General features: G+C 45.0%; 1 long non-coding RNA gene across 2 annotated transcripts in view; it reads right to left on the bottom strand.

Moving 5' to 3' along the window:
* The window catches only part of LOC128696830 (uncharacterized), a 179,799-nt gene that overhangs the window by 150,047 nt on the left and 5,147 nt on the right, over window positions 1-24,605 (bottom strand). Inside the window, exon 3 of one of the 2 annotated variants that reach the window (XR_011393427.1) lies at window positions 8,386-8,625. The exons of the other annotated variant lie outside the window; for it this stretch is intronic. This is a non-coding gene — a long non-coding RNA (uncharacterized lncRNA). Of the gene's footprint in view, window positions 1-8,385; window positions 8,626-24,605 lie in introns of those variants that run through there. 2 annotated transcript variants of the gene reach the window in all.

The raw sequence follows: 24,605 nt of genomic DNA on the forward strand, positions 1-24,605 counted from the left end.
CGATCATACATAGTGATCATGAGCCTTCATACCTCACCCATGAATATTCATACCTCACCCATGAATATTCATACCTCACCCATGAATATTTATACCTCACCCACGAATATTCATACCTCACCCATGAATATTCATACCTCACCCATGAATATTCATACCTCACCCATGAATATTCATACCTCATGAATATTCCCTCATGAATATTCATACCTCACCCATGAATATTAATACCTCACCCATGAATATTCATACCTCACCCATGAATATTTATACATACCTCACGCATATTCATACCTCACCCATGAATATTCATACCTCACCCAAGAATATTCATACCTCACCCATGAATATTCATACCTCACCCATGAATATTTATACATACCTCACCCATGAATATTACCTCATACCTCACCCATGAATATCCATACCTCACCCACGAATATTCATACCTCACCCATGAATATTCATACCTCACCCATGAATATTAATACCTCACCCATGAATATTTATACCTCACTTATTTATACACCCATGATAATACACCCACGAATATTCATACCTCACCCATGAATATTCATACCTCACCCATGAATATTCATACCTCACCCATGAATATTTATACCTCACCCATGAATATTTATACCTCACCCATGAATATTCATACCTCACCCATGAATATTCATACCTCACCCATGAATATTCATACCTCACCCATGAATATTCATACCTCACCCATGAATATTCATACCTCACCCACGAATATTCATACCTCACCCACGAATATTCATACCTCACCCACGAATATTCATACCTCACCCAGGAATATTCATACCTCACCCATGAATATTCATACCTCACCCATGAATATTTATACCTCACCCATGAATATTTATACCTCACCCATGAATATTCATACCTCACCCATGATACATACTCACCCATGAATATTTATCACCCACGAATATTCACCTCATGAATATTCATACCTCACCCATGAATATTCATACCTCACCCATGAATATTCATACCTCACCCATGACTATTCATACCTCACCCATGACTATTCATACCTCACCCATGAATATTCATACCTCACCCATGAATATTCATACCTCACCCATGAATATTCATACCTCACCCATGAATATTCATACCTCACCCATGAATATTTATACCTCACCCACGAATATTCATACCTCACCCATGAATATTCATACCTCACCCATGAATATTTATACCTCACCCACGAATATTCATACCTCACCCATGAATATTCATACCTCACCCATGAATATTCATACCTCACCCATGAATATTCATACCTCACCCATGAATATTCATACCTCACCCATGAATATTCATACCTCACCCATGAATATTCATACCTCACCCATGAATATTCATACCTCACCCATGAATATTCCCACTTCACCCATGATAATACATACCTCACACATAAATATTTATACCTCACCCATGAATATTTATACCTCACCCATGAATATTTATACCTCACCCATGAATATTTATACCTCACCCATGAATATTTATACCTCACCCATGAATATTTATACCTCACCCATGAATATTTATACCTCACCCATGAATATTTATACCTCACACATGAATATTTATACCTCACACATGAATATTTATACCTCACACATGAATATTCATACCAATCCCATAAATATATACATCCCATGAATGTTCATACCACACATCAGGGGAGAATAATACAAATTGAAAGAACGCTCGCACAACCCACCAAATACACACACACACACACACACACACACACACACACACACACACACACACACACACACACTCAGCGTCTATACATCATAAACAAACTTTGTCCAGCACTCAGAGTTACAGAAAAAAACCAGGAGAGTAATTTAGACGAGCCTATTCCCATAAGTTCAAGCCTACCTGCTAGCAGAAATGTAAGTCAGCGTAAGGCGAAATGGCCTTGAGGGTCAGTCCCTCAGACTTGATGGGTGATCAGTCCCTCAGCCTTGATGAAACGTGGTGAGTTCCTGGTCAGTTCCTCAGCCTTGATAGAAGGTGGTCACTCCCTTAAGCCTTGATAGAAGGTAGTCATTCCCTTAACCTTAACAGAAGGTAGTCAGTCCCTCAGCCTCGATAGTAGGTAGTCAGTCCCTCAACCTTGAGAGAAGGTGGTCAGTTCTTCAGCCTTGATATAAGATGGTCAGGTTCTCAGCCTTGATAGAAGGTAGTCATTCCCTTAGCCTTGGCAGAAGGTAGTCAGACCCTCAGCCTTGACAGAAGGTAGTCAGACCCTCAGCCTTGACAGAAGGTAGTCAGACCCTCAGCCTTGACAGAAGGTAGTCAGACCCTCAGCCTTGACAGACGGTAGTCAGACCCTCAGCCTTGACAGACGGTAGTCAGACCCTCAGCCTTGACAGAAGGTAGTCAGACCCTCAGCCTTGACAGAAGGTAGTCAGTCCCTCAGCCTTGACAGAAAGTAGCCAGTCCCACAGCCTTGACAGAAAGTAGCCAGTCCCACAGCCTTGACAGAAGACTGAAGGAGTGTGGTAGCCTAGCACTGCTGTGGTGTAGTACTCTTGTGTACAATTCATTCCTCTCAGCATACTGCACCGTGGGTAAGGTAACTTAAAGGTCCTCTTCCCACAGTGCCATCACCACACGTTATTCCAGGCCCTCCCACAGTACTATCGCCACACGTCATACCAGGTCCTCCCACAGTGCCATCCCTACACGTTGTTCTAGGTCCTCCCACAGTGCCATCCCTACACGTTGTTCCAAGTCCTCCCACAGTGCCATCCCTACACGTTGTTTCAAGTCCTCCCACAGTGCCAACCCTACACGTTGTTTCAAGTCCTCCCACAGTGCCATCCCTACACGTTGTTCCAAGTCCTCCCACAGTGCCATCCCTACACGTTGTTCCAAGTCCTCCCACAGTGCCATCCCTACACGTTGTTCCAAGTCCTCCCACAGTGCCATCCCTACACGTTGTTCCAAGTCCTCTCACAGTATGTGTCAGGTTCGCCAGCACTATTAATGAGAAGGGGGAGGAGAGAGGGAGGGAAGAATGATGTGGGAGAGGGAGAGGGAGAGAGAGAGAGAGAGAGAGAGAGAGAGAGAGAGAGAGAGAGAGAGAGAGAGAGAGAGAGAGAGAGAGAGAGAGAGAGAGAGAGAGAGAGAGAGAGAGAGAGAGAGAGACACGATAAGGACGTGTATATTAGATCATGAACTATATTTCCTCACTAACGCAAACATGCCACCCACCTACCATGTTTATGCTATTATCATCACTTTCTCTCTCTCTCTCTCTCTCTCTCTCTCCCTCTCTCCCTCAGTATCTTCCTACTAAATCGAAAATATAATTTCGTAAGACGAGAAATATAATAAACGGAAGTATGAGGGGTGAGGATAGGAAGAATTAGGATATGAGAAGCATCACTGGAGGATAGAAGACAGAAGGAAGGAGGAAGCGGAATGAGGAGTGAAGGAGGGTGAAAGGAAGGTGGAGGGGAAAAGAGGCAACAGGAAGTATATACGAGCCTGGAACGAAGCGAGGGAGAGGGAAAGGAGGGATATGAAAAAGGGAGAGAGTGCAAGGAATGTAGATATGAAGTCTGTCATATCTATCTCTGAATACTTGTGTGTCGGGGGGGGATCAGTCCCCACTACTTCCTCTGTTAGTGCCTCTCGTGGGGGGCGGTGTTTTGTCCGTCAGGAAAGAGAAGAGCCTCCCTTAACACGGGTCTTCATCAGATGACGGGTGCACTGGTTAAGCATCCACAGGCCTACCCCAGCCGGGTTTAGCACACCAGTCAACATGCACAGGCGACAGCAGAAGCAGTGGAGAAGTAAAGGTGTTTTGTGATCAGTCCATCAGTCTTGAAATAGTAGTTTTGAGGTGGTCAGTCCCACAGCCTTGAGAAGAGTTCAACTTCATGTTCCGTGAAAGGTGAATATGTTGATAATAAAGACACACATGTGTCTTATTTATGTATCCCAAGATGATGATACTGCGACGTGTATCTTACATGTATCCGAAGATGATTCTGCGACATGTCTCTTACATGTATCCGAAGATGATTCTGCGACATGTCTCTTACATGTATCCGAAGATGATTCTGCGACATGTCTCTTACATGTATCCGAAGATGATTCTGCGACATGTATCTTACATGTATCCGAAGATGATTCTGCGACATGTCTCTTACATGTATCCGAAGATGATTCTGCGACATGTCTCTTACATGTATCCGAAGATGATTCTGCGACATGTCTCTTACATGTATCCGAAGATGATTCTGCGACATGTCTCTTACATGTATCCGAAGATGATTCTGCGACATGTCTCTTACATGTATCCGAAGATGATTCTGCGACATGTATCTTACATGTATCCGAAGATGCTACATGTATCTTATATGTATTCAAAGATCCATACTCTTAACTGTATCCATCTGTGTCCCATCGCCCTAGTCCCAGCTCACTCATCCAGCTGATGTGTGTCCATTTTTCACGTCCAATGAGTACCTTTCATGTCGTGACCCTATCCAATCTCTTTAAAAATGATGAGAGGAAATGCCTGGCAGGGAGAGTAGCGTATCACTGTATTTCTCGGGACGGAGTTTCGAGTCCCCATCACCTCCTTGCGCTGAATATTCCTCACGGTTTTAACGCTCTGCACAAACATAACAGTCAGTCCAATGATGAGTTATCTGGGTTTCCTAATCTTATGGGCTTAATTCCTGGTGCGATTAAGGCCTGGTCCTGGAGCGGGACGCGGGGGGCAGCGCCCCCCCATCACTTCTCGGTTTCAGACAAGTTCTCAAAAAAAACATTTTTATTTTGTTTTCACGTAGTTCTTTTGAAGACTTAAATTACGTCAGCTTGAAGGTTTACCCCGCACCCGATAGATGTCACTCTCAGAAATTATAATATCCGCGAAGGATGATACAATGATGATACAATGATGGAGGAGGATACAATGATGGAGGAGGATACAATGATGGAGGAGGATACAATGATGAAGATGATACAATGATAAAGGATGATACAATGAAGATGATACAATGATGATACAATGATGAAGATGATACAATGATGGAGGATACAATGATGGAGATGATACAGTGATGAAGATGATACAATGATGGAGGATACAATGATGGAGGAGGATACAATGATGAAGGATGATACAATGATGAAGGATGATACAATGATGGAGGATACAATGATGGAGGATAAAATGATGAAGAATGATACAATGATGAAGGATGATACAATGATGGAGGATACAATGATGGAGGATACAATGATGGAGATGATACAATGATGAAAATGATACAATGATGGAGGATACAATGATGGAGACGATACAATGATGAAGATGATACAATGATGGAGGAGGATACAATGATGGAGGAGGATACAATGATGGAGGATACAATGATGGAGGAGGATACAATGATGAAGGAGGATACAATTATGAAGAAGGATACAATGATGAAGATGATACAATGATGAAGATGATACAATGATGATACAATGATGAAGGAGGATACAATGATGATGATGATACAATGATGAAGGATGATACAATGATGATACAATGATGAAGGAGGATACAATGATGATGATACAATGATGAAGGATGATACAATGATGAAGGATGATACAATGATGATTATACAATGATGATACAATGATGAAGGATACAATGAAGATAATACAAAGATGATACAATGATGAAGGATGATACAATGATGGAGGAGGATACAATGATGAAGATGATACAATGATGAAGGATGATACAATGATGATACAATGATGAAGGATGATACAATGATGGAGGAGGATACAATGATGATACAATGATGAAGGGTGATACAATGATGGAGGAGGATACAATGATGATGATACAATGATGAAGAATGATACAATGATGAAGGATGATACAATGATGAAGATGATACAATGATGAAGGATGATACAATGATGATACAATGATGAAGGATGATACAATGATGGAGGAGGATACAATGATGATACAATGATGAAGGGTGATACAATGATGGAGGAGGATACAATGATGGAGGATGATACAATGATGAAGATGATACAATGATGAAGATGATACAATGATGGAGGAGGATGCAATGATGATACAATGATGAAGGATGATACAATGATGGAGGAGGATACAATGATGATGATACAATGATGAAGAATGATACAATGATGAAGGATGATACAATGATGAAGATGATACAATGATGAAGGATGATACAATGATGATACAATGATGAAGGATGATACAATGATGGAGGAGGATACAATGATGATACAATGATGAAGGGTGATACAATGATGGAGGAGGATACAATGATGGAGGATGATACAATGATGAAGATGATACAATGATGAAGATGATACAATGATGGAGGAGGATGCAATGATGATACAATGATGAAGGATGATACAATGATGGAGGAGGATACAATGATGAAGGTGATACAATGAAGATGATACAATGATGAAGGATGATACAATGATGGAGGAGGATACAATGATGGAGGAGGATACAATGATGATGATGATACAATGATGAAGATGATACAATGAAGGATGATACAATGATGGAGGAGGATACAATGATGAAGATGATACAATGATGAAGGATGATACAATGATGGAGGAGGATACAATGATGATGATGATACAATGATGAAGATGATACAATGAAGGATGATACAATGATGGAGGAGGATACAATGATGAAGATGATACAATGATGAAGGATGATACAATGAAGGATGATACAATGATGGAGGATACAATGATAAACGATATTACAATAAAGGATGACACGATGATGGAGGACGATACAATGATGAAGGATGATACAATGAAGGATGATACAATGATGAAGGATGATACAATGATGCGATTTATATCTTTATGTCAGGTATCTGTTACGACCATTATTGCATTCTCCCTTGTTTCGTTGCTTCCTGAAGAACAGCCAAGAGTGGAGCTGATATCGGCGATAGTGTGTCAACTATCCTGGATGGAATTCACTACTTTTTTTTAAAGTGGTTCACTCATAGGACGAGTGGCGATGCCCACTACTTAAACTGGGTCAGGATGTTCACGTAAAGTATGAATGCCACTGCCCAATGTTGTCTTAAGGGCGGCACGATGACCGCCACGGCACAATAAACACGCCCTACGTGGAGAGCGTTCCGGGGGGTCAGCGCCCCCCGCGGCCCGGTCCTTGACCTGCCCTACAGGGCAGAATTTGAAAATGGAATGGTACGTGGTTCACTTCCTCTAGTCATTCCAAGTGTTTAACTCCCATCAGCTCCTTAACTAGTCTGGAATTACTTAATTCTCTCCTGTACTCTGCTTCTCGCTTCCGCCTTCTCAGTTTTAAGTTCTTAAATTTAAAGTATCTTCAGTAGCCACTTGTTGAACCACAAATGCAGCTTATATCTCTTATCGTATTTCTTACGCATTTTTTCATCAATTTTACGCTTTCGGTATCCCGTAGGAAATTCTCCTTTTATGTTGTTTACTTATATTATTTACTTCATAGCTCCTAATACAGAGTCACTCGCTGCTGTCGCTACTCGTTGCTGTCGCTACTCGTTATTCTCTCGCTACTCGTTGCTCTCTCTACTCGTTTCTCTCTCTACTCGTTGCTGTCGCTACTTGTTGCTCTCGCTACTCGTTGCTCTCGCTACTCGTTGTTCTCTCGCTACTCGTTGTTCTCTCGTTCCTGTCTTCATTTGTTTTGATAGTCTTTGAGGCAGTGAAACACTTTTTCTGCTAATCTCTGTTCTTAAAATTTCAATGAAACGCTCTTTTACCCTTATTCTTATAGGTTAAGGCTCAGTGATGAACATGTACCGAGGTGTGAGTGCATAACAAGACATGTACCGAGGTGTGAGTGCATAACAAGACATGTACCGAGGTGTGAGTGCATAACAAAACATGTACCGAGGTGTGAGTGCATAACAAGACATGTACCGAGGTGTGAGTGCATAACAAGACATGTACCGAGGTGTGAGTGCATAACAAGACATGTACCGAGGTGTGAGTGCATAACAAAACATGTACCGAGGTGTGAGTGCATAACAAGACATGTACCGAGGTGTGAGTGCATAACAAGACATGTACCGAGGTGTGAGTGCATAACAAAACATGTACCGAGGTGTGAGTGCATAACAAGACATGTACCGAGGTGTGAGTGCATAACAAGACATGTACCGAGGTGTGAGTGCATAACAAAACATGTACCAAGGTGTGAGTGCATAACAAAACATGTACCGAGGTGTGAGTGCATAACAAGACATGTACCAAGGTGTGAGTGCATAACAAAACATGTACCAAGGTGTGAGTGCATAACAAAACATGTACCGAGGTGTGAGTGCATAACAAAGCGGAGATAATGCAAGACGAGCAACTTGCAATGTAAATAGTTTGATGATGTAGTTGCCAAGCTGAGGCTGAGTTGCAAGTGCTTCTGGTAGCTGGCCATTCACACAGACGATGATCAAACCAAATGCAACGAAGTCTGTGGTCACCTTTATGGTCCATTTCTTGAACACTATGTGTCTGTGGAATATAGAGGCAGTGCAATAACGTATGATACCACCAAGGTATCTTATTAAAGAAAATTACATACCAGACATATTAAGCAAATATACTGTGCTTGCTTGCAAGAGATAAGATATAATTTGTTGATATACATCCAGATGTACTCATGCTAAGACTGTATATCCATATGCTTGTGTGCTGCCGTCCACAGGCTGGATATGTCGTGCACTAACTTGCAGTTTCGGGGGCACAATGTGTGTCGGGATGTAAGAGTAGAGAGTAAGAGAGGGGTGAGAAAGAGTGGGCGTAGGAGAGGTAAGAGTAAGAGAGGTGTGGGCGTGGGAGAGGTAAGAGTGTGGGCGGCTTAAAGCTCACCTTACAACAGGAACGTACAGTTATATGTTCAACTCCCAGGTTTCCCCCCTCACTCTATCTCTCCTCCTGTGTTTATGCTGCTCAGCCTAGAACAGCAGCACCAGCTTCCCTCACCGCCTGTATCAGACCAGTCTCTCTCTCTCTCTCTCTCTCTCTGTCTGCCTCCCTCTCTCTCTGTCTCCCTCCCTCTCTCTCTCTCTCTCTCTCTCTCTCTCCCTCCCCTGTCATCTGACCCGGGCCAGACTGTCTAGTGTCTCCTCTCCTGTCTTGAGACAGACTTGGAGTGTCTTGCGTCAACACCGTGGTGGGACACAAGAGCTGCCAGACATAACCAAACACTGGATTAATTAATTGCCTTGGCTGGTGTCCCCGGCTCTCTCCTTGTCTTTGTTCACTCCCTCCCACCTCCTCTCTACCTACCTCCCTTTCTCCTTCTTTCCTTCCTTCTTTACCCTCCCTGCCTGCCTGCCTGCCTGCTTCCTCGCCTCCTTACCCTTCCTCCATCTTTTTTCCTCACTGCCTGTCTCCTGCCTTTCTCCCTCCCTCCAGCCGCCTCTGTTTCCTTCCTTTCTTCCTTCCCCCCCCCTCTCTCTCCCACACAGTTATCCCTCTCACCTCTTATCTCTGTTATTATTTAAGCCAGGTAGGATGGTACAATATCAGGCTTAGTTCATTATCCAGTATTAGGTAAAATAAAAAATCTCTATACGGCAGATTATCTCACAGTCTAACCTTCCAATTCTTTCCCAGTATAATTTTATCATGTAAAATCTATCATTAACAATAATCTAGATGCAATACGATGCTGAAACTGAGTTGCCAAGTTACAGCATGTATAAGGTCATTCTTTGTGGCCAGTTGGAAATAAAATTGAATACCCAAATCTCTGTGTTAAAAATCTTTCGATTTTAAGCGAATTTCTTAAAAAAACAGTCACGTGAGGAATAAGAGAGGGACATAGGAGTTCTTTTGACAGGTACAGTGATGTACTTGGCGAAGGTATAGCCAGTGATGTACGTAGGTAAAGTACATCCGGAGAAGAACCACTAACAGAACATTTACTGAATGTGATACGCCTTCTGATCGTCAGTGAAGCTGAACCAGGTAGTGAACGCTCTACTGAACCAAGTAGAGAACCGTCTACTGAACCCGGTAGAGAACGGTCTACTGAACCCGCAAGTTCAGCAGTTCGAATGAAGGCAAGAGATGTGTTGCCTTGTGCAATCCTCTCCGTTGACCAGAAGGAGCAAACCAGGAGAGTAATGCCTGCTCAAGGAGAGGGACGATTCCTCTCTCCTTCTAAAGATGTTAGATATTGCGACCTATGAAATGGGCCCGATGAATATATTTCTATATGTATTACCTTCCGTATAATTATATATTGCTGTTTTCACTAATAGCTACAATGAAAATGCCATGCATTATATATTATTTCACTTATTATATTAGGTTATGTATGTAGGTAGGCTGTAACAACCGCACTTCTCATTGTGTTTGCAGCTGGAAAGTCTTGATTGGCTGCCACCACTTGTGAACTACCTGTCCGCTTGGGATTGCTAAACTTAGTTTCAGTAATAAGGGAGTTTTATGCCTTCAGGTGGGATTTGCTGATGGTCCCCCAGCTAGGGTCTTTGTCTCCTTGCCTGATGCAGTGCTGCTTCGAGCCGTGCTGTATGACCCTTGTGGTTTAGCGCCTGTTTTTTATTATAATAATCTGCTGCTTCGTACACTATTGCTTTTTGGCGAATGGTTAGTCATATTGTTCAAACAAGCTGTTTAATTATCTTGTTGGTTGAGAAGTTAGATTATTTAGGGACTTGTTGTTGTCAGACACATTTTAAGTCGAGTCTTACCGAGTCTTACCGAGTAATACCGAACACATACACATATATACACATGCACACTTATATTAATCTTATATTACTGAGTGAATCTCATAGCAACGCACCTGATGATACATATTAAGTTGTACCAAGTATAATTAGATATATTACAAGATATATGAAGGAGGGGTGCTAATAGTGCAGTGTTATAACTGTAGTGTAAGCGCGCCTCTAACAAGACAGTGATGGAGTGAATGATAGTGAAAGTTTTTCTTTTCGGGCCACCCTGCCTTGGTGGGAGACGGCCGATGCATTAATAAAAAAAAAACTATATTAAGTGTAATTATTATCACCTAGACACCTTTGTTATTAAACATTTAAGCTTTTATTTAGTTGGTTTATATTAAACCAGTTGTAATCCCAAAGGGCTATTGAAAAGCCTCTTAATTTTAAAGGGTAACTAGACTAGAAAATTCTCTGACAAACTGTTACAATAAGCTGACCTTCTAGTATTCTCTGGAGATGTCTATACTTTATAGATGTCGCAATTTGTAGAATTAGAAAAAATACTTTTGTCTTCCGTCCGCCATGTTTACAAGGTTCACTAAATGCCGCTTCGAACGTAAGAACATAAGAAAGAAGGAAAAGATCGCAGATTCCATTCCTTTAGGAAAATCTATTTCATCGTTGCATCTTGTTTTTTTTTTTTACAGCCATCATCACGCTAGTTGTGTTAGGTACGACGCCTGGTGATCATCACCGTGTGTTCCCGGCAGCAAATGTAACCTGTCGTCGCATACTCCTGGAAGATAGCGTCGCAAGAAAGTGATTGATGAGAGGCAGGGCAAACAGCCTTTCCATTCTCTCTCCCTCTCTCTTGTAAATATATTACTTAAGGCAGGAAGAACGTAAGTCACAACACCGTGGCTGGAACGGTTCATAGCCTATCTACAACACTCTGGTTAGAACATTTCGCAAGTGACTCACAACACCGTGGCTGGAACGATTCATACATAACCCTGAGAACTGTGGCTGGAACAACATAACCCTGAGAACTGTGGCTGGAACAATTTATAACCCTCAACGCCGTGGCTGGAACAATTTACAACCAACAACACCATGACTGGAAGAGTTCACAATTCAGCCACAACACTCTGGTAGGAACAGCTAGCCGACAACACTCTGGCAGGAACAGCTAGCCGACAACACTCTGGCAGGAACAACTAGCCCACAACACTGGCAGGAACAACTAGCCCACAACACACTCTAAGCCCCGAGCTACAGTTCGCGAATAAGACGCAATATGAAATTAACGGCTTTTCATATTGTGATGCAAATGGCTTAGAAAACTCCTCAACTTCTCACGCTCTTCTCTGTTTTGGACTGAAGAAGCCATTAGCTGGCGAAACGTTTCCACAATAAAGATTCCCAAATATTGCAAAAGTGTTTAATTCTTGAACGTTTCACACTGTCTCTTACTGACATACTTGTCAGGATATTTTACCTAGGATAATTTTAAGCTAAAGGTTATCAATATTAAACGTACGTATGGTCATCCAGGACGAAGTTCGCCACAGAACTGAAGATGTTAGCCAATAAGTCAGCACAGCAGCACCTCACAAGCCTGGTGGAACACGGTCACTAATTAAGCGCTTACACACACACACACACACACACACACACACACACACACACACACACACACACACACACACACACACACACACACTCACTCACTCCTTCATTAACAGCTACATTAAGAAACTGCTCCAGAGGGAGCCATTGAGTGCCTTGTACCATCCCACATTCTGTCATATCCTCCATCTCACTCTGGTTTGTCCTCCATCTTCCTTCCTTTCCTTTCACTACCTCTTTCCTCCATATCGTTTGGGTTTCTTGTAAACCTCTTTCATTACCTTTCTGTATTTCTGTGTTATTACCATGAGTTCCAGCCCCATTTTATTTTATCCACGTCTCTTCCCCATCCATTCTATCTACCTTCCACCCCTCCTCCTTCTCTCCAACGCCTTACTCCTCTCTTTCTCGCTCGCTCTCTCTTCCCTCTCCTTTTGTTTACCTCACTATTCTCTTTCTCTTCTCCCTCTTCTTATCCATCAATAGCCTATTTACCCTACTGATGTCTCCCAGCTCAAGCTGACAGATTTCAACACAGTATGAAGCCCGATATATGTGATAGAATATGACAGGGGAAACATAGCTGGTTTTTGTTCCCACTGTGTAACCATCATGTAGAACAGGGTAGCAGCACACTTCAGAGGTTTCCCACTATGTATGTTTTTTTCAGCACACGGGTCGTCTCCCACCGAGGTAGGGTGGCCTGAAAAAATGCACCACATTCAATATCTGACGTACCAGACATGCCAGCTCAGATTACCCGTTGAATCACAGCATCCCCATTCCTGATGAACTCTTCTCCAGGCTGAGGGACTGACTGCTTCAAAACCACGTCTTCGAGGGCGATGGACTGATTAAATATTCCTTACATCTACAGCTTCTCTTGCCGTCTCTGTATTCGACTAAACAAGCCTACTGTGTAGGTTCAACGCTTCAGAATAAAGATACCTAACTGCTGCACATGTGTCTTATCAACATGTCGGTATTGTATACCATTATCATATTCATTTCCTTCAGAGTACAGGCGCTATACTTCCTACCTCCAGGACTCAAGTCCGGCTGACCGGTTTTCCTTGAGGCACTTCATAAATGTTAGCTTGGTCACACTCCAACAGCACGTCAAGTTCTAATATCTGTCATATAGATGCATCCAGTTTTGCTTAATAAAAATAATGTATAAATCTGGCGCCTTACAATATTCTTTCCCTCTCATACCTGTCTCTTTCCTCCTTCCTCCTTTTCTGTCCCCCCTCCTCCTCCACCTTCTCTCTCCCCTCCTCCACCTCCTCTCTCCCCTCCTCCTCCACCTCCTCTCTCCCCTCCTCCTCCACCTCCTCTCTCCCCTCCATGGCGGTGGATCTTAACACCTTAACTTTCATATTATCAGAAGGGAGGTCGGAGCGTGCAACACGAGAAGTGCTATCACCCCCCTGGCCCTGGTCCAAACTGCCACACACTGTCCACCCACCAGCCCACTCACCCACCCCGCCCACTCACCCACCCCGCCCACTAACCCAACCAACCCCAACCCCCCTGGCCCTCAGCCAAGCTGCCAACGACCGCTACACAACTTTGTCTTGCAGCTAAGCACGATGCCTTAAGTTGTACTGATGCTTTAGTCACACGGTATATTCTCATCCACGAATTATGCAAGTTGATGGTTCTGTTCACGAGCCCACTGGTGCAGCTGGTGGTGCTGTTGTCACACAGTGATGGCTCCCGTGTGTATGTTAATGGTTCTGTTCACCAGCCTACTGGCACAGCTGGTGGTGCCACTGTTGACACAGTGATGGCTCCAGTGTGTATGTTAATGGTTGTGTTCACCAGCCCACTGGCACAGCTGGTGGTGCCACTGTTGACACACAGTGATGGCTCCAGTGTGTATGTTAATGGTTCTGTTCACCAGCCCACTGGCACAGCTGGTGGTGCCACTGTTGACACACAGTGATGGCTCCAGTGTGTATGTTAATGGTTCTGTTCACCAGCCTACTGGCACAGCTGGTGGTGTCACTGTTGACACACAGTGATGGCTCCGGTGTGTATGTTCATGGTTCTGTTCACCAGCCCACTGGCACAGCTGGTGGTGCCACTGTTGACACAGTGATGGCTCCAGTGTGTATGTTAATGGTTCTGTTCACCAGCCCACTGGCACAGCTGGTGGTGCCACTGTTGACACACAGTGATGGCTCCGGTGTGTATGTTCATGGTTATGTTCACCAGCCCACTGGCACAGCTGGTGGTGCCACTGTTGACACACAGTGATGGCTCTTACATAGAAATTGAAGTACGCTTCAACAATTGGGAGTCTACCATTCAAGCTGAATTGTTTGCTATACTCCTAGCACTCAAGTGTGCCATTGTATCTTAAGATGGCACTCCAATGGGAAATAAGTCACCGTGACCGACGTTTTGGGGAGAATATCCTAGGTACACATATGTTACTATGTATAATAATTGTACTAACGTGTACTTGTACTTAAATAAACTTCTATACTCTTAACCCCATGATTTGCAGTTGTAACATTCTCGTGTCAGTAGACAGACACAGGTATGGTAGGACTGTACACAGTGGAGTCAGAGTGCACCTCCCGTGGATTCCAACTCACAATGGTCTTCATGTGCCTTCAAGGAGGAAGTAGAGAAGTAGACCACAACCTTTGACTGTCAACTGTTTGTGTAAGACAGCTATACGAAAATACTTCACATGAGCTCCATTTGACTTAGAGATTGAAGACTGACACCAGTCAGTCCATCTATCATCTCTATGGTGCAGGAAAATCCAAATGTCTATAGGAAATCCGACAATATCGAGAGGCTCCTGGATACCACTACTGCCCGTCTTCGACTGATCTACAAATACCTGTGGCAGTTTACACCACCAGCCGATGTAGACCTAACTAATTGTAAACTTAACCAGAGAAAACACAGTTACACTCTGCGTCTTCACATGCTGGAATACGAAAAAAAAAAAAATAGAGAAAACTCACCCACAAATGTTCAAAGAAATGTCAAAGAATTTTATCCACGGTGGCACATTACCAGCCATTTAAAAAAAAAAAAACCTGATTTTGCTTATTGTAAACAGGTCATAACCATTTAAAAATGCTTCCACTTCATCACATTTTGCTAAAATTTTGGGTTTTGCAAATATATTTCAACGTCTCTTAAAAACTACACTAATGATGGTCATACCAGAGGCGAAACGCTGGCTAAGTGGTGTAAAAAAAAATACTAGTAGCAGTGAAGTCCTTTACTGGTACAACATTTCGCTCACTCATGAGCGAAACGTCCTGTATTGTTGAAACGTTTCGCTCACTCATGAGCGAAACGTGCTGCATTGCTGAAACGTTTCTCTCACTCATAAGCGAAAGGTTCTCTATTGTTGAAACGTTTCGCTCACTCATGAGCGAAACATTCTTTATTGTTGAAACGTTTCGCTCACTCATGATCGAAACGTTTCAACAATAGGGAACTTTACTGCAAATAATATATTGTTTCCTCCACATTTAATGTTTACGTGAGTGAATTCATATCAGTGTGAACAATTCAATTAGACCGTGACCACTGTAACCAGTGATCACTGTAACCAGTGACCACTGTAACCAGTGATCACTGTAACCAGTGATCACTGTAACCAGTGATCACTGTAACCAGTGACCACTGTAACCAGTGACCACTGTAACCAGTGATCACTGTAACCAGTGACCACTGTAACCAGTGATCACTGTAACCAGTGACCACTGTAACCAGTGACCACTGTAACCAGTGATCACTGTACCCCCTGTAACTAGTGACCACTGTAACCAGTGATCACTGCAACCAGAGACCACTGTACCCCCTGTAACTAGTGACCACTGTAACCGGTGATCACTGCAACCAGAGACCACTGTACCCCCTGTAACTAGTGACAACTGTAACCAGTGATCACTGCAACCAGAGACCACTGTACCCCCTGTAACAAGTGACCACTGTAACCAGTGATCACTGCAACCAGAGACCACTGTACCCCCTGTAACTAGTGACCACTGTAACCAGTGATCACTGCAACCAGAGACCACTGTACCCCTGTAACTAGTGACCACTGTAACCAGTGATCACTGCAACCAGAGACCACTGTACCCCCTGTAACTAGTGACCACTGTAACCAGTGATCACTGCAACCAGAGACCACTGTACCCCCTGTAACTAGTGACCACTGTAACCAGTGATCACTGCAACCAGAGACCACTGTACCCCCTGTAACTAGTGACCACTGTAACCAGTGACCATTGTACCGCTGTAACCAGTGATCACTGCAACCAGAGACCATTGTACCCCCTGTAACTAGTGACCACTGTAACCAGTGATCACTGCAACCAGAGACCACTGTACCTCCTGTAACTAGTGGCCACTGTAACCAGTGATCACTGCAACCAGAGACCACTGTACCCCCTGTAACTAGTGACCACTGTAACCAGTGACCATTGTACCGCTGTAACCAGTGATCACTGCAACCACAGACCATTGTACCCCCTGTAACTAGTGACCACTGCAACCAGTGATCACTGCAACCAGAGACCACTGTACCCCCTGTAACTAGTGACCACTGCAACCAGAGACCACTGTACCCCCTGTAACTAGTGACCACTGTAACCAGTGACCACTGCAACCAGAGACCACTGTACCCCCTGTAACTAGTGACCATTGTACCGCTGTAACCAGTGATCACTGCAACCACAGACCATTGTACCCCCTGTAACTAGTGACCACTGTAACCAGTGATCACTGCAACCAGAGACCACTGTACCCCCTGTAACTAGTGACCACTGTAACCAGTGATCACTGCAACCAGAGACCACTGTACCCCCTGTAATTAGTGACCACTGTAACCAGTGACCATTGTGCCACTGTAACCAGTGATCACTGCAACCAGAGACCATTGTACCCCCTGTAACTAGTGACCACTGTAACCAGTGACCATTGTACCGCTGTAACCAGTGATCACTGCAACCAGAGACCACTGTACCCCCTGTAACTAGTGACCACTGTAACCAGTGATCACTGCAACCAGAGACCATTGTACCCCCTGTAACTAGTGACCACTGTAACCAGTGACCATTGTACCGCTGTAACCAGTGATCACTGCAGCCAGAGACCACTGTACCCCCTGTAACTAGTGACCACTGTAACCAGTGATCACTGCAACCAGAGACGACTGTACCTCCTGTAACTAGTGGCCACTGTAACCAGTGATCACTGCAACCAGAGACCACTGTACCCCCTGTAACTAGTGACCACTGCAACCAGTGATCACTGCAACCAGAGACCACTGTACCCCCTGTAACTAGTGATCACTGCAACCAGAGACCACTGTACCTCCTGTAACTAGTGAACACTGTAACCAGTGACCATTGTACCGCTGTAACCAGTGATCACTGCAACCAGAGACCATTGTACCCCCTGTAACTAGTGACCACTGCAACCAGTGATCACTGCAACCAGAGACCATTGTACCCCCTGTATAGTGACCACTGCAACCAGTGATCACGGGTACTCACTGTAACCAGTGACTACTGTACCCACTGTAGCCAGAGACCACTGTATCCCCTGTAACCAGTGACTAATGTACCACTGAAACCAGTGACTCCTGTATCACTGTAGCCAGTGACTACTGTACCCATTGTAGCCAGAGACCACTGTATCCCCTGTAACCAGTGATTAATGTAACACTGAAACCAGTGACTACTGTACCACTGAAACCAGTGACTACTGTACCACTGAAACCAGTGACTACTGTACCACTGAAACCAGTGACTACTGTATCACTGAAACCAGTGACTACTGTACCACTGCAACCAGTGACTACTGTACCACTGTATTCAGTGACTGTGCCACTGTAACCAGTGACTACTGTACCATTGTAACCAGTCGCTACTGTACCACTGCAACCAGTGACTTCTGTACCACTGTATTCAGTGACTACTGTACCACTGTAACCAGTGACTACTGTACCACTGTAACCAGTGACTACTGTACCACTGTAACCAGTGACTACTGTACCACTGTAACCAGTGACTACTGTACCACTGTAACCAGTGACTACTGTACCACAGTAACCAGTGACTACTGTACCACCGTAATCAGTGACTACTGTACCACTGTAACCAGTGACTACTATACCACTGTAACCAGTGACTACTGTACCACTGTAACCAGTGACTACTGTACCAATGTAACCAGTGACTACTGTACCAATGTAACCAGTGACTACTGTACCACTGTAACTGGTGATTACTGTGCCACAGTGATCACTGTAACCAGTGACTACTGTACCACTGTAACCAGTGACCATTGTGACCAGTGACCGCTGTAACCAGTGACGAGTGGTACCAGTGACTACTGTACCACTGTAACCAGTGACTACTGTACCACTGTAACCAGTGACTACTGTACCACTGTAATCAGTGACTACTGTACCACTGTAACCAGTGACTACTGTACTACTGTAACCAGTGACTACTGTACCACTGTAACCAGTGACTACTGTACCACTGTAACCAGTGACTACTGTACCACTGTAACCAGTGACTACTGTACCACTGTAACCAGTGACTACTGTACCACTCTATCCAGTGACTACTGTACAACTGTAACCAGTGACTATTGTACCACTGTAACCAGTGACTACTGTACCACTGTAACCAGTGACTACTGTACCACTGTAACCAGTGACTACTGTACCACTGTAACCAGTGACTACTGTACCACTGTAACCAGTGACTACTGTACCACTGTAACCAGTGACTACTGTACCACTGTAACCAGTGACTACTGTACCACTGTGACCAGTGACTACTGTACCACTGTGACCAGTGACTACTGTACCACTGTGACCAGTGATCACTGTAACCAGTGACTACTGTACCACTGTAACCAGTGACTACTGTACCACTGTAACCAGTGACTACTGTACCACTGTAACCAGTGACTACTGTACCACTGTAACCAGTGACTACTGTACCACTGTAACCAGTGACTACTGTACCACTGTAACTGGTGACTTCTGTGCCACAGTGATCACTGTAACCAGTGACTACTGTACCACTGTAACCAGTGATTACTGTACCACTGTAACCAGTGACTACTGTACCCACTGCAACCAATAAGCACTGTAACCAGTGATCACTGTACCACTATAACCAGTGACAAGTGTACCCACTGTAACCAGTAAGTACTGTAACCAGTAAGTACTGTAACCAGTGACAAGTGTACCCACTGTAACCAGTAAGTACTGTAACCAGTGACAAGTGTACCCACTGTAACCAGTAAGTACTGTAACCAGTGACAAGTGTACTCACTGTAACCAGTAAGTACTGTAACCAGTGACAAGTGTACCCACTGTAACCAGTGACAAGTGTACCCACTGTAACCAGTAAGCACTGTAACCAGTGACAAGTGTACCCACTGTAACCAGTAAGCACTGTAACCAGTGACAAGTGTACCCACTGTAACCAGTAAGCACTGTAACCAATGACGAGTGTACCCACTGTAACCAGTGACAAGTGTACCCACTGTAACCGGTGACAAGTGTACCCACTTTAACCAGTAAGCACTGTAACCAGTGACAAGCGTACCCAGTGTAACAAGTGACAAGTGTACCCACTGTAATCAGTGACAAGTGTACCCACTGTAACCAGTGACAAGTGTACCCACTGTAACCAGTGACAAGTGTACCCACTGTAACCAGTGACAAGTGTACCCACTGTAACCAGTGACAAGTGTACCCACTGTAACCAGTAAGCACTGTAACCAGTGACAAGTGTACCCACTGTAACCAGTAAGCACTGTAACCAGTGACAAGTGCACCCACTGTAACCAGTGACAAGTGTACCCACTGTAACCAGTGATCACTGTAACCAGTGATCACTGTAACCAGTGATCACTGTAACCAGGGAGTACTGTAACCAGCAAGGTTTCTAAAACTTTCGACCTTGGCAGCCTTAATGACCATTGTGCGGTCGATCGGGTTGAAACCCAACTCTAATATTAATAACCCTAACAGAGAAAAAAAATTCACACAATTCTCAAAAAAATATCAATACCAGCGGCAAATATCTTAAAAAAAAAAACTCCTAAATAAATTTTGATTAAAAATGACCAATTTACTGCAATTTTTTTTTTTAATTTTTATTCACGATTTGGATTTATTTTTTACCCCCCCCCCTGGTCAGAATTAATGGGAATTATGGTTAAACGTATTTTTTAAGGTTAATGTATATTGTGGTATTTTTTTTTATATGTAATTTTGATTTTTTCTGATAAAGTAACGATAAATTTTTTTCGAGTTCAAATACGTGGTAAGTTTTTTTTTTTTTTTTTGGGGGGGGGGAGGAGATGGTTAAATTATGTATTGAAATTTATTTAGTTTACGGTTGATTATTGGTTGCCTGATTTTCTCTCTCTCTCTCTCTCTCTCTCTCTCTCTCTCTCTCTCTCTCTCTCTCGTTTTCTTTTCCAATTTGTCTGCTTGATTGTCTACCTGATTGTCTCTATTTTATTACCTGCATGTCCGCTTGCTTGACTGCCTGCCTGAATACCTGACTGCTTGCCTGCCTGAATACCTGACTGCTTGCCTGCCTGAATACCTGACTGCTTGCCTGCCTGAATACCTGACTGCTTGCCTGCCTGAATACCTGACTGCTTGCCTGCCTGAATACCTGACTGCTTGCCTGCCTGAATACCTGACTGCTTGCCTGCCTGAATACCTGACTGCTTGCCTGCCTGAATACCTGACTGCTTGCCTGCCTGAATACCTGACTGCTTGCCTGCCTGAATACCTGACTGCTTGCCTGCCTGAATACCTGACTGCTTGCCTGCCTGAATACCTGACTGCTTGCCTGCCTGAATACCTGACTGCTTGCCTGCCTGAATACCTGACTGCTTGCCTGCCTGAATACCTGACTGCTTGCCTGCCTGAATACCTGACTGCTTGCCTGCCTGAATACCTGACTGCTTGCCTGCCTGAATACCTGACTGCTTGTCTGCCTGAATACCTGACTGCTTGCCTGCCTGAATACCTGACTGCTTGTCTGCCTGAATACCTGACTGCTTGCCTGCCTGAATACCTGACTGCTTGTCTGCCTGAATACCTGACTGCTTGTCTGCCTGAATACCTGACTGCTTGTCTGCCTGAATACCTGACTGCTTGTCTGCCTGAATACCTGACTGCTTGTCTGCCTGAATACCTGACTGCTTGTCTGCCTGAATACCTGACTGCTTGTCTGCCTGAATACCTGACTGCTTGCCTGCCTGAATACCTGACTGCTTGTCTGCCTGAATACCTGACTGCTTGCCTGCCTGAATACCTGACTGCTTGCCTGCCTGAATACCTGACTGCTTGTCTGCCTGAATACCTGACTGCTTGCCTGCCTGAATACCTGACTGCTTGTCTGCCTGAATACCTGACTGCTTGTCTGCCTGAATACCTGACTGCTTGTCTGCCTGAATACCTGACTGCTTGTCTGCCTGAATACCTGACTGCTTGTCTGCCTGAATACCTGACTGCTTGTCTGCCTGAATACCTGACTGCTTGTCTGCCTGAATACCTGACTGCTTGTCTGCCTGAATACCTGACTGCTTGTCTGCCTGAATACCTGACTGCTTACCTGCCTGAATACCTGACTGCTTGTCTGCCTGAATACCTGACTGCTTGCCTGCCTGAATACCTGACTGCTTGCCTGCCTGAATACCTGACTGCTTGTCTGCCTGAATACCTGACTGCTTACCTGCCTGAATACCTGACTGCTTGTCTGCCTGAATACCTGACTGCTTGCCTGCCTGAATACCTGACTGCTTGCCTGCCTGAATACCTGACTGCTTGCCTGCCTGAATACCTGACTGCTTGTCTGCCTGAATACCTGACTGCTTGCCTGCCTGAATACCTGACTGCTTGCCTGCCTGAATACCTGACTGCTTGCCTGCCTGAATACCTGACTGCTTGCCTGCCTGAATACCTGACTGCCTGCCTGCCTGAATATCTGACTGCTTGTCTGCCTGAATACCTGACTGCTTGCCTGCCTGAATACCTGACTGCTTGCCTGCCTGAATACCTGACTGCTTGTCTGCCTGAATACCTGACTGCTTGCCTGCCTGAATACCTGACTGCTTGCCTGCCTGAATACCTGACTGCTTGCCTGCCTGAATACCTGACTGCCTGCCTGCCTGAATACCTGACTGCTTGCCTGCCTGAATACCTGACTGCTTGCCTGCCTGAATACCTGACTGCTTGCCTGCCTGAATACCTGACTGCTTGCCTGCCTGAATACCTGACTGCCTGCCTGCCTGAATACCTGACTGCTTGCCTGCCTGAATACCTGACTGCTTGCCTGCCTGAATACCTGACTGCTTGCCTGCCTGAATACCTGACTGCCTGCCTGAATACCTGACTGCTTGCCTGCCTGAATACCTGACTGCTTGCCTGCCTGAATACCTGACTGCCTGCCTGCCTGAATACCTGACTGCTTGCCTGAATACCTGACTGCCTGCCTGAATACCTGACTGCCTGCCTGAATACCTGACTGCCTGCCTGAATACCTGACTGCCTGCCTGAATACCTGACTGCCTGCCTGAATACCTGACTGCTTGCCTGCCTGAATACCTGACTGCCTGCCTGCCTGAATACCTGACTGCTTGCCTGAATACCTGACTGCTTGCCTGAATACCTGACTGCTTGCCTGCCTGAATACCTGACTGCCTGCCTGCCTGAATACCTGACTGCTTGCCTGAATACCTGACTGCCTGCCTGCCTGAATACCTGACTGCTTGCCTGCCTGAATACCTGACTGCCTGCCTGAATACCTGACTGCTTGCCTTAATACCTGACTGCCTGCCTGAATACCTGACTGCTTGCCTGAATACCTGACTGCCTGCCTGAATACCTGACTGCTTGCCTGAATACCTGACTGCTTGCCTTAATACCTGACTGCCTGCCTGAATACCTGACTGCTTGCCTGAATACCTGACTGCCTGCCTGAATACCTGACTGCTTGCCTGCCTGAATACCTGACTGCTTGCCTGCCTGAATACCTGACTGCTTGCCTGCCTGAATACCTGACTGCTTGCCTGCCTGAATACCTGACTGCTTGCCTGCCTGAATACCTGATTGCCTGCCTGAATACCTGACTGCTTGCCTGCCTGAATACCTGACTGCTTGCCTGCCTGAATACCTGATTGCCTGCCTGAATACCTGACTGCTTGCCTGCCTGAATACCTGACTGCTTGCCTGCCTGAATACCTGACTGCCTGCCTGAATACCTGACTGCTTGCCTGCCTGAATACCTGACTGCCTGCCTGAATACCTGACTACTTGCCTGCCTGAATACCTGACTGCTTGCCTGCCTGAATACCTGACTGCTTGCCTGAATACCTGACTGCTTGCCTGCCTGAATACCTGACTGCTTGCCTGAATACCTGACTGACTGCCTGCCTGCCTGAATACCTGACTGCTTGCCTGAATACCTGACTGCTTGCCAGAATACCTGACTGCCTGCCTGCCTGAATACCTGACTGCTTGCCTGAATACCTGACTGCCTGCCTGCCTGAATACCTGACTGCTTGCCTGCCTGAATACCTGACTGCTTGCCTGCCTGAATACCTGACTGCTTGCCTGCCTGAATACCTGACTGCTTGCCTGCCTGAATACCTGACTGCTTGCCTGCCTGAATACCTGATTGCCTGCTTGCCTGAATACCTGACTGCCTGCCTGCCTGAATACCTGACTGCCTGCCTGCCTGAATACCTGACTGCCTGCCTGCCTGAATACCTGATTGCCTGCCTGCCTGAATATCTGACTGCCTGCCTGCCTGAATATCTGACTGCCTGCCTGCCTGAATATCTGACTGCCTGCCTGAATACCTGATTGCCTGCCTGCCTGAATATCTGACTGCCTGCCTGCCTGAATATCTGACTGTCTGCCTGCCTGAATATCTGACTGCCTGCCTGAATACCTGATTGCCTGCCTGCCTGAATATCTGACTGCCTGCCTGCCTGAATATCTGACTGCCTGCCTGCCTGAATATCTGACTGTCTGCCTGCCTGAATATCTGACTGCCTGCCTGAATACCTGATTGCCTGCCTGCCTGAATATCTGACTGTCTGCCTGCCTGAATATCTGACTGCCTGCCTGAA

This window comes from Cherax quadricarinatus, chromosome 52, assembly GCF_038502225.1.
Source record: "Cherax quadricarinatus isolate ZL_2023a chromosome 52, ASM3850222v1, whole genome shotgun sequence".
NCBI lineage: Eukaryota > Metazoa > Arthropoda > Malacostraca > Decapoda > Parastacidae > Cherax > Cherax quadricarinatus.